Genomic DNA, 11223 nt, shown 5'->3' with positions numbered 1-11223 from the left:
GTGGGAGGGAGGCAGATGCAAGAGGGAAGAGATATGGGAACATACGTATATGTATAGCTGATTCACTTTGTTATACAACAGAAACTAACACACCATTGTAAAGTAATTATACTCCAATAAAGATGTTAAAAAAACTAAAAATAAAATAAATAAAGAAAATGGCCCCAGGACTTTTACCCTAAACACTGGGATGGTGAACATGATAGAAGAGCTACATGGCAAAAGGGATTGTGGAGATGTAATTAAGGTTGCTAATTCACTGATTCTGAATTCATCAAAAGGGAGACTGCCCAGGTGGGCCCAGTCTCATGACATGTGCCACTAAAGGCGGAAGGGAAAACCAGAGAGGGGATTTATGAGAAAAGGCTCTGGGTTGCTGTGATGCAGTGGGGCGTGTGGCCAGGACCTGAGAGCAGCCTACAGGAGTTAAGTGTGTCCCAGACTGGTGATAAGCAAGGAAATGGGACCTCAATTCTACAACCTTAGGGAGCTGCCAACAACCTGGATGTTACTAAAAACTAAAGGCAAACAACAACCAACAAATGATGGAGTATGAGAAGTGCAAACAGTCCACCTTATAACCCACTCATACCCTTCCTCACTGGCTTCCAGATCCTGCAGTCTCCACCTCATCCCGAGGAGAAAAATGGCATTGCAGGGCATCCTACCAGCGAATCATCAAGCTCTGTGTTTTTAAACATCAAGACCTATTATACAATAGGAAATAATGCTTTACATTGCAACCCAATCAACACACACATATTTAAGGCAAAGCTTCACAAAAAATACATGATGTGACATATTATGGGCTGAATTGTGGTCTCCCAAAATTTGAGGTCCTAAGCACCAGTACCTCAGAATGTGACTGTACTTAGAAACAAAGAGGTGATTAAATTAAGTGAGGTCAGTAGTGTGGGCCCTAATCCAATCTGACTGACATCCTAGAAGAGGAGATCAGTATGCAGACAGGCACAGAGAGAGACCATGTGAGGCCACAAGGAAAAGATGGCCATCTACAAGCAAAGAAGAGAGGCCTCAGAAGAAACCAACCCTGACAACTTGGAGTTCCAGCCTCCAGAACTGTTAAATCATACATTTCTGTTGTTTAAGCCACCCAATCTGTGGTACATTGTTATGGCAGCCTGAGCAGATTAATACATGATGTACTCTGATATTTTCTAGTCTGTTTCATTTCTTTCTTTCTTTTTTAATGCTATTTGCGACAAAATTTATTTCACAGTGACAAATGGACTGTACCCATGGCTTGAAGAACTAAGAGGATTATAAGATCCTTCCATTTTCTACACCAATAATAAGACGTGTTACCAATAGCTTTAGAAATGAAAAATTCTGGGCTTCCCTGGTGGTGCGCTGGTTGAGAGTCCGCCTGCCGATGCAGGGGACACGGGTTCGTGCACTGGTCCGGGAGGATCCCACATGCCGTGGAGCGGCTGGGCCCGTGAGCCATGGCCGCTGAGCCTGTGCGTCCGGAGCCTGTGCTCCGCAACGGGAGAGGCCACAGCGGTGAGAGGCCCATGTACCGCAAAAAAAAAAAAAAAAAAAAAAAATAATAAGAAATGAAAAATTCTGTATGTTCAATCAGGAAACTGCCTTGAGTGATAGAATCTAAATCTAATGCCTTTAATGAGGAAAATGAACTTCTCCAATCATCCCTGACACAAACACAAATGATGATAGTTCTTGCTGCTCTTTGAAGAAGGAGGAGTACATGAACTTGAGTTTAAGGAGAGTAAAGCAATTTTTTTCAGCTATTTCTGAAGCTATGATCACACTCTTGATTAAGTTATTTCCAAGTCATACTGCAAAGAAGAAACAAGGAGGTTTTTTTGTTTTGATGCTAATTATCCATCCTGGAAACTGTGAGAAAGAGTAGTAGATCTAGGGCTTGGAGAAACCACTTCTCTACCAAACAGATGAGAAATAAAAAGATGCTCAACATCGGTAATCATCAGGGAAATGCAAATCAAAACCCACAATAAGATATCACCTCACACTTGTCAGAATGGCTATCATCAAAAAGACCACAATTAACGAATGTTGGTGAGGATGTAGAGAAAAGGGTACCCTCCTACACTGTTGGTGGGGATGTAAATTAGTGCAGCCACTGTGGAAAACAGTATGTAGGGTCCTCAAAAAACTACAAATAGAACTACCATATGATCCAGCAATTCCACTCCTGGGTACATATCTGAAAAAAACAAAAACACTGATTTGAAAACGTACATGCACCCCAATGTTCATAGCAGCACTATTTACAGTTGCTAAGGTGTGGAAGCAACGTAAGTGTCTATCGACAGATGGATGGATAAAGAAGATGTGGTACACACACACACACACACACACACACACACAGAGTGTAATACTACTCAGCACATAAGAACAAAATTTTGCCATTTGCAACAACATTGATGAACTTGGAGGGGATTATGCTTAGTGAAATAAGTCAGACAGAGAAAGACAAATACTGTATGATATCACTTATATGTGCAATATAAAAAATACAACAAACTAGTGAATATAACGAAAAAGAAGCAGATTCACAGATATAGAGAACAAACTAGTGGTTACCAGTGGGGAGAGGGAAAGGGGGAGGGGCATTATAGGGGTAGGTTATTAGGAGGGACAAACTACTAGGTATAAAATAAACTACAAAGACATATGGTAAAGCATGGGGAATATAGCCAATATTTTATAATAATTATAAATGCAGTATAATCTTTAAAAAGTGTGAATCGGGCTTCCCTGGTGGCACAGTGGTTGAGGGTCCGCCTGCCGATGTGGGGGACATGGGTTCGTGCCCCGGTCCGGGAGGATCCCTCATGCCACGGAGCGGCTAGGCCCGTGAGCCATGGCCGCTGAGCCTGCACGTCCAGAGCCTGCACTCCGAAACGGGAGGGACCACAACATTGAGAGGCCCGCATACCGCAAAAAAAAAAAAAAGTGTGAATCACTATATTGTACATATGTAACTTATATTGTACATCAACTATACTTCAATGAAAAAGAAGAAATAGAAATAGACATCCTATTGGTTCTATCTATTTGGGGAACACTGACTACTACATATATCAATATTGGTTCATTAATCTTAACAATTGTACCACACTGATGTAAGATGTGAATAAAAGGCGGGACCGTGAACAGGGGTATACAAGAATTCTCTGTATTGTATTACCAATTTTTCTGTTAATCTAAAACTTTTCTAAAAAATAAAATCTGCTAAAAAAAGAGAAACAAAAGAGGGTGATGTTGCGGCCCAGGGTAGGCTGCCCCAAAATGTGCCTAAATGGCACATTGATTATTTTGAGTTAAAGTTACTTAAACACTACTATACATAGGTAAACAACAAGGACCTACTGTATAGCACAGGGAACTATACTCAATACTGTGTAATAACCTATATGTGAAATGAATCTGAAAAATTATATATATATATGAATCACTTTGCTGTACACCTGAAACTAACACAACATTGTAAATCAACTATACTTCAATTAAAAAAAAAAGGATTCCTAAAATTTTTAAAAAGTTACTTAAGAAATGACCAATGCAAGAGGGATGATCTGACCCTCCTTTCTGTCCCCCTGAGAGCAGGAAGTAAATTTCTCATGTGAAAGGTGCACTGTCGGCTTCTGGAGGTAAAAGGACACCCATCACTGAAAAGAGTGATTTCCAGCCAAGAAGCCTATATAATAAACAAACCTTGTTACTTCTTTAATCTAATTGGGCACCCCAAACCTAAGTTTCTTTGTTCTGTAAATTCCTCAGAAATTTATTATTTCTTTGTCTAAAAAGTATAAAAGCTGCCTATTGATATTTTGACCACTTAGGTCCATTTCCATGAGCCCTCCATTCCCATGAATTACAATGTGTTTCTTTTTCTCCTGTTAACCTGTTTTGTGTATTAGTTCAGTCACAAGAACTCTAAAGGGGTAGGGGGGGAATTTCCCCTCCCTGACAGTGACTAGAGACATAACAACCCAGTGCCACATCTGGGCCTTGTTTAGATTCACATCTGAACAGTCCAATGGAAAAGGCATTCCTGAGGCATATGCATTTTCATTATAGAATGCACATAAGAAAATATTCAGTAACTGTTGATAATTTCATTGAGCAAGGCAGCTATATGGGGAAAAATAAACAAAAAATCATGTTCTTATCAATTAGAGATACAGTGTTTATTGGTGAAACTGACATGATATCTGGGATTTGGTTTCATAACTTGAAAAAAAAAGGAGTGGGAGAGATGGATGAAACAGGATGACAAAGTTGTCAAAGCAGGGTAATGGAGACGATTAATACTATTTTATTTTTGTTAGTGTTTGAAATGCTCTTTTTTTAAAAAAAAGGCTTTAAAATTTGGGGAAAATATCTTGCACCTTTCCCCCACCCCCCCACCCACCACTCCATAGCGTGTCTGTGGAAACCCCTAGGAATGCTCTGTGCTATAAAGGACTTTGCAAAGTGCTTCTACCACCTCAAGGGGGGAACTACAGGTTCAGTTTTTCCTCAATTCAGTAACTTGAAGGTCACATTGATGAACACCATACAGGCAGCTCTGAGAAGGTGCACGTCCCATGAACTGGCCACCTGTTGGCTCTGTCAATTTGGTGTTGGCCAAAAAAAAATCTTTTCCCAAATTAGGAAGATGCTTGAAATAAATCTAAAGAACTTGGAGTCAAACCTCTGTGCTGTTTAATTGGCAGTATTTACCTTAATAGAGTAAGTACTTTCAATGTGACTTCCTAAAAACGACTTCCTGAAAAGCACAGATGTTGATGGTGAATGCAGCAAACCTCACTCATGACTTCTGATTCACTAGCTTTCTAAAGCCTGTCATGGTTAGAACACACTCAGTGAGTCCAGTTGAAAACAGGGAGAAAGGTGAAAAATGGAAGCACAACCATCCACCAAGTCTGATGTGAAAGCAGAAATATTCTGGGATGGCAATTCCTCAAAAATGAAAAATAGAATTACCATGTGACCCAGTAATTCCACTTCTCGGTATATACCCCAAAGAACTGAAAGCAGGGACTCGAACAGGTATTTGTACACTCATGTTCATAGCAGCATTATTCACAATAGCCAAAAGATGGAAACAACTCAAATGTCCATCAACAGATAAACAAAATGTGGTCTAGCCCTCAATGGGATACCATTCAGCCTTAAAAGGAAGGAAATTTTGACATGTGCTACAACACAGATGAGCCTGGAGGACATTATGCTAAGTGAAATAAGCCAGTCACAAAAAGCAAATCCTGTATGATCCCACTTCTCTGAGGCACCTGGAGTAACTAAAATCATAGAGGCAGAAAGTAGATGGTGGGTGGCAGGGGCTGGGGGAGGGAGGAGGGGGAGTTAGTGTTTAATGGGTATGGAGTTTCAGTTTTGCCAGATGAAGAGTCCTGTGGATGGATGGTGGTGATGGCTGCACAACAATGTGTAGCTACTTAATGCCACTGAGCTGGACACTTAAAAATGATAAATTTGTGGGGAGGGGTGGTAGGGGAGGGATGGATTGGGAATTTGGGATTAGCAGACACAAACTATTATTCAGAGAATAGATACATAACAAGGTCCTACTATGTAGCACAGGGAAATATACTCAAAACCCTGTGTTAAACCATAGTGGAAAAGAATATGAAAAAGAATATATATATGTATACCTGAATCACTTTTCTGTAAGCAGAAATTAACACAACACTGTAAATCAACTATACTTCAGTAAAATAAATTTTTTAATGATAAATTTTATGTTATGGATATTTTACCAGAATTTTTAAAAATAAGTAATTTTTTTCAAAAAATAATTACTCAGAAGCCTTCCCTTAGAATATGTATACTACCTAGAATCAGCGAACCTCCCAGGAGACCCCTCGTCTCTCCTCATTTTCACCGGGAGTGGGTGCAGAGCCGCTAAATCTCCCTCCAAGGAGTGTCTCCACGCCCTGCAAAAAGCAGGAAGCCTTCCTTGGCTGCATAAAGGAGAGGCTGCTCCTCAGACACTTGGGCGCAATTTCTTTACCTGCCTTTCCAGGAGCTGCTTCTCTCCTGGTGCCAGGGCCTGGCAGAGGTGTGTTCCCAGACAGCCGTCAGAAGCCAACATTCTCCTCCATCCTCCTCCACCCGCCCTGCCCTCCCCATGAAACTACCAATCAGCAGCATGTTTCCTGTGCTAATGGTGTTACTTTGTTTTAAAAAGGGAGACAGTTTCCCTCTTATTTCCTCCACTTTGTCCTAGGACACAGAGAGGGTGGGCAGAGGGTGGGGTGAGGCCTGACCAGGATTGCTCTCCTCCCAGACCAGGTTCCCAGAGGCCTGACTGGGGACGAGGTGACACTTAGATGACTCATCTGGGGAAGAAGAGTCCACCCTGGAGAAGGGAGAGCGGAGGAGGGTAGGGGCTCTGTCCTGGGGAGGGAGGTGCTGGGACCCGGGTCTGGGGCTGCTTCCCAGGCCCCCAACCTGACCCAGGCCCCTCGCGCAGTGTGGCCCCTTCTGTTCTGCTCTGGCTCCCACCCGTCCTCCACCAGCTGTAAGACGGGGCCATCGGGGACCCCTCTGAGGAGAACCATCCAGTCTGGCTTCCCCGGAAGATGAGAAAGAGAGAAAGCTGGCTTGTCAGCTGACAGCTGGGAGTTAAAACCGCAGGAAGAGAATTCGGAAGGATTTTACCCAGAGAAGACGATGTGGTCAGAACAACTTCGAAATGGCTGGACCTCTCTGCTGGATGTAAAATTGCAATGGAGTTTTTAACATTCCATATGAATGAGAAAACACTGAAAAAGTGGTTTTACACCAACAAAAACAGCAATGGTGAGGAAGTTTAAAGTAGCGCAGTACATCAGAATGCAGCCCACACTCCCGCTAAAAACAACTCTCTCCACCCAAAGAGCCAACCCACCAGTGACAGTGGAAGGAAAGTGGGTCAGGTGTCTGGGGAAAAGGCTTCTCTAGAGTTAGGTGCTGCTAGGGGGGCCAGGGGAGGGGGGAAGGGAGGAAGCAGAGGGAGGGTCCTACAGCCCCCCAGGCCCTCTGCCCAGCAGATGCCCACAGGCGAGGCAGGCGCTCTGAGCCTCGGAGGAGAGCCCTGGGAGAGCTCTCTTTACTGCCTTTTCCTTTCTTTCCTTCTTCCTTTCCTTCTTCCTTTCCTTCGGTCAGGTGTCTGGGGAAAAGGCTTCTCTAGAGTTAGGTGCTGCTAGGGGGGCCAGGGGAGGGGGGAAGGGAGGAAGCAGAGGGAGGGTCCTACAGCCCCCCAGGCCCTCTGCCCAGCAGATGCCCACAGGCGAGGCAGGCGCTCTGAGCCTCGGAGGAGAGCCCTGGGAGAGCTCTCTTTACTGCCTTTTTCTTCCTTTCCTTCTTCCTTTCCTTCTTTCTTTCCTTCTTCCTTTCTTTCTTTCTTTCCTTCTTTCTTTCTTTCCTTCTTTCTTTCTTCTTTCTTTCTTTCTTCTTTCTTTCTTTCTTCTTTCTTTCCTTCCTTCCTTCTTTCTTTCTTTTTTATCTTTCTTTCTTTCTTTCTTTCTTTCTTTCTCTTTCTTCTTCCTTCCTTCCTCCCTCTCTCCTTCCCTTCCTTCCTTCACTCCTTCCTTCTTTCTTTCTTTCATACATTGGTTGCAGCTTGGATTCAAATTTCTTCAGACACAGACTTGTTTCCAACACCCTCTTGGTGTTTGACAGAGACCTCACCTGTGTTAGTCTGGGTTCTCCAGAGAAACAGAACCAATAAGGTATATAGAGATGTAGTGTTGAAATACCTTTCTAGGCCCAAAATGGAGCAGCTCCTGCCTAGAGTGCCACATCTGCAAACCAAAACCTAGATCACTTTTGTGTCCCTCTAGATGCTTTGCTTGACCAGAAATGCAGTCTATGCAGTCAGTCAATCCCCAAACACCAAGTCAACTTTGGGCCTTCTCACCTCAAACAAGGGTTACTCTGGGGCCCCAGCCAATCAGGTGTGTTCTATTTGTCTTTCCCTTGTTCTTTATTCTTTATCCTGTGAAAGCTTCCTGCCTTTTGCCTCATTTTGCTGTTCTCCAAAAGGAGACTATCTGCTTCGTGAGGTGTTAAATACAGTTTGTATCACCTAAACTGTCTTCTTCAATCATCTTCTAACAATAGAAAGAGATCCATTATGGAGGATTAACTATGGAGGCCAAGAAGTCCCATGACCTGCCATCTGTGAGCTGGAGGCTCCAGGCCAAGTCTGAAGACCTGAGAACCAGGAATCTGATGTCTGAGGGCAGGAGAGGATCCCAGCTTAAGTGAAGAAAGCACATCCCTCCTTCCTCTCTCTGCCTTCCGGTTCTATCCAGTCCCTCAGCAGATTGCGGGATGCCACTCACCTTGGGGAGGGCCAGCTCCTTTAATCAGCCTGCCAACTCAGATGCAGATCTCTTCAGGAGACATCCTCACAGACAAACCCAAAATCATGTTTTACTAGCTATCTGGGCATCCCTTAGCCCAGTCAGGTAAACACATAAAACTAACCATCATACCACCCAAGTCACATCTTGGGGAGAGCCTCCCATTCTGAGAAGTTCCTCCTATTAAAACATGTCAGGCTTGATGCTGTAACCACTACTATCCAGGGATTGTAAAATTCTAAAGCTCCAACAAAACCAAGCAGCTGGCATCTGCACATCAAGGTAGGAGATGTTGAAGCTTTGTCTGGCTCTGAATTCTGTAAATATTCAGAAATATTCTGTAAATATTCAAAAATACTACAGACTTTTAGGTGCAGACTCACCCCAGGCTCCTTTGCAATCAACTAAGAGCCCTCAGATAACCCTCTTCAAGGAACTCAGAGATGTTGACAGCAGAGAGAAAGCCTGGATGATCCATCAGTATATGTGAAGCAGCACACCTGGATTCTAAAAATGCTTCAAGACACAGCCTCTGATGTAGACTGGGGGCTAGGTCTGCATTCAAGCCTCGCAGGCCTGCCATGATGCCTGCCAAGTTGTAAGATCTTGATGACCAGGAACTGAATGCCATGAGCATAATAATTCACTTGTTATAAAATCACTAGCAAAAGTGGCACAGGACTACAGTATTCAGGAAGAAACTGTAAAAATGATTTAAGAGGTCATGTGATAGATAGGGATGGTGTTTAAAATCAGATGCCAGGACATGTCCAAGCCAAACGTTTCAGATATAAGAACAAATATCAAAGTTGTACTTTTAGTAGCTTTAATTTGAAAGATTGCCCATAAAAAGAAAAAAAACACCAGAACTCAAGGATACTTTTGATTTATTTTATATTAGCCTAGAGAAAATTTGTGGATATTTAGGATATAATACACATAGATGGAAGACAGATCTTTATTTAGTCTAAATGTACTGCTGAGAGTACTCAGGAGGCAGCCAAGGGACCTGGGCCCAGGACTGAGAAAGGTGATGCCAGTTCATGTGGAGATGCTCAGTGGGGCAAGGGTGGCCAGTAAACACTGGCGCTGATCTGTCTGACCTTTCTGGATCCAAGCCATTTCAAACAAATAGGATTTTACTGCCTCAAGTAAAAATGAAAGATGAGACATTGAGACTCCCTGGGGAATTAAAACTCAGAGAGATCAGCTCGGTGCTTTGTGACCACCTAGAGGGTTAGGATAGGGAGTGTGGGAGGGAGGGAGACGCAAGAGGGAAGAGATATGGGAATATATGTATATGTATAACTGATTCACTTTGTTATAAAGCAGAAACTAACACACCATTGTAAAGCAATTATACTCCAATAAAGATGTTAAAAAAAAAAGACAAACCCTGGTGGGGGGGTGGGGGGGCGACCTTTAAGATGGCAGAGGAGTAAGACGTGGAGATCATCTTCCTCCCCACAAATACATCAGAAATACATCTACATGTGGAACAACTCCTACAGAACACCTACTGAACACTGGCAGAAGACCTCAGACTTCCTAAAAGGCAAGAAACTTCCCACGTACCTGGGTAGGGCAAAAGAAAAAAGAAAAAAACAGAGACAAAGAATAGGGGCAGGACCTGCACCCCTGGGAGGAGCTGTGAAGGAGGAAAAGTTTCCACACACTAGGAAGCCCCTTCACTGGCAGAGATGTTGGGGGTGGGGGGTGGCGGCAGGGAAGCTTCAGAGCCACAAAGGAGAGCACAGCAACAGGGGTGCAGAGGGCAAAGCAGAGAGATTCCCTCACAGAGGATCGCTGCCCACCAGCACTCACCAGCCTGAGAGGCTTGTCTGCTCACCCCCCGAGGCGGGTGGGGGCTGGGAGCTGAGGCTCTGGCTTCAGAGTTCAGATCCCAGGGAGAGCACTGGGGTTGGCTGTGTGAACACAACCTGAAGGGGGTTAGTGTACCACAGCTAACCAGGAGGGAGTCCAGGAAAAAGTCTGGACCTGCCTAAGAGGCAAGAGACCTTTGTTTCGGGATGTGTGAGGAGTAGGGATTCAGAGCACTGCCTAAACGAGCTCCAGAGATGGGCACGAGCTGCGGCTATCAGTGCAGACAACAGAGACGGGCATGAAGTGCTAAGGCTGCTGCTTCAGCCACCAAGAAGGTTGTGTGCAAGCACAGCCTCCCCTCCTGGGAGCCTGTGCAGCCTGCCACTACCAGAGTCCCGTGATCCAGGGACAACTTCCCCGGGAGAACACATGGCGTGCCTCAGGCTGGTGCAATGTCATGCTGGGCTCTGCTGCCACAGGCTCACCCCACGTTCCGTACCCCTCCCTCCCCCCGGCCTGAGAGAGCCAGAGCCCCCGAATCAGCTGCGACTTTAATCCCATCCTGTCTGAATGAAGAACAGATGCCCTCAGGCAACCTACACGCAGAGGCGGGGCCAAACCCAAAGCTGAACCCCAGGAGCTGTGCGAACAAAGAAGAGAAAGGGAAATCTCTCCCAGCAGCCTCAGGAGCAGCAGATTAAATCCCCACAATCAACTTGATGTACCCTGAATCTGTGGAATACCTGAATAGACAACGAATCATCCGAAAATTGAGACCTTGGACTTTGGGAGCAACTGTAGACTTGGGGTTTGCTTTCTGCATCTAATTTGTTTCTGGTTTTATGTTCATCTTAGTTTAGTATCTAGAGTTTATTATAATTGGTAGATTTGTTTATTGATTTCGTTGCTCTCTCCCTTTTTATATATATATAAATATATATTTTTTTCCTTTTTCTCTTTTTGTGGGTGTGTATGTGTATGGTTCTTTGTATGATTTTGTCTGTATATCCTTGCT

This window comes from Physeter macrocephalus, chromosome 11 (genome assembly GCF_002837175.3).
Source record: "Physeter macrocephalus isolate SW-GA chromosome 11, ASM283717v5, whole genome shotgun sequence".
In the NCBI taxonomy this organism is placed as follows: domain Eukaryota; kingdom Metazoa; phylum Chordata; class Mammalia; order Artiodactyla; family Physeteridae; genus Physeter; species Physeter macrocephalus.
This window is presented reverse-complemented; position numbering follows the sequence as displayed.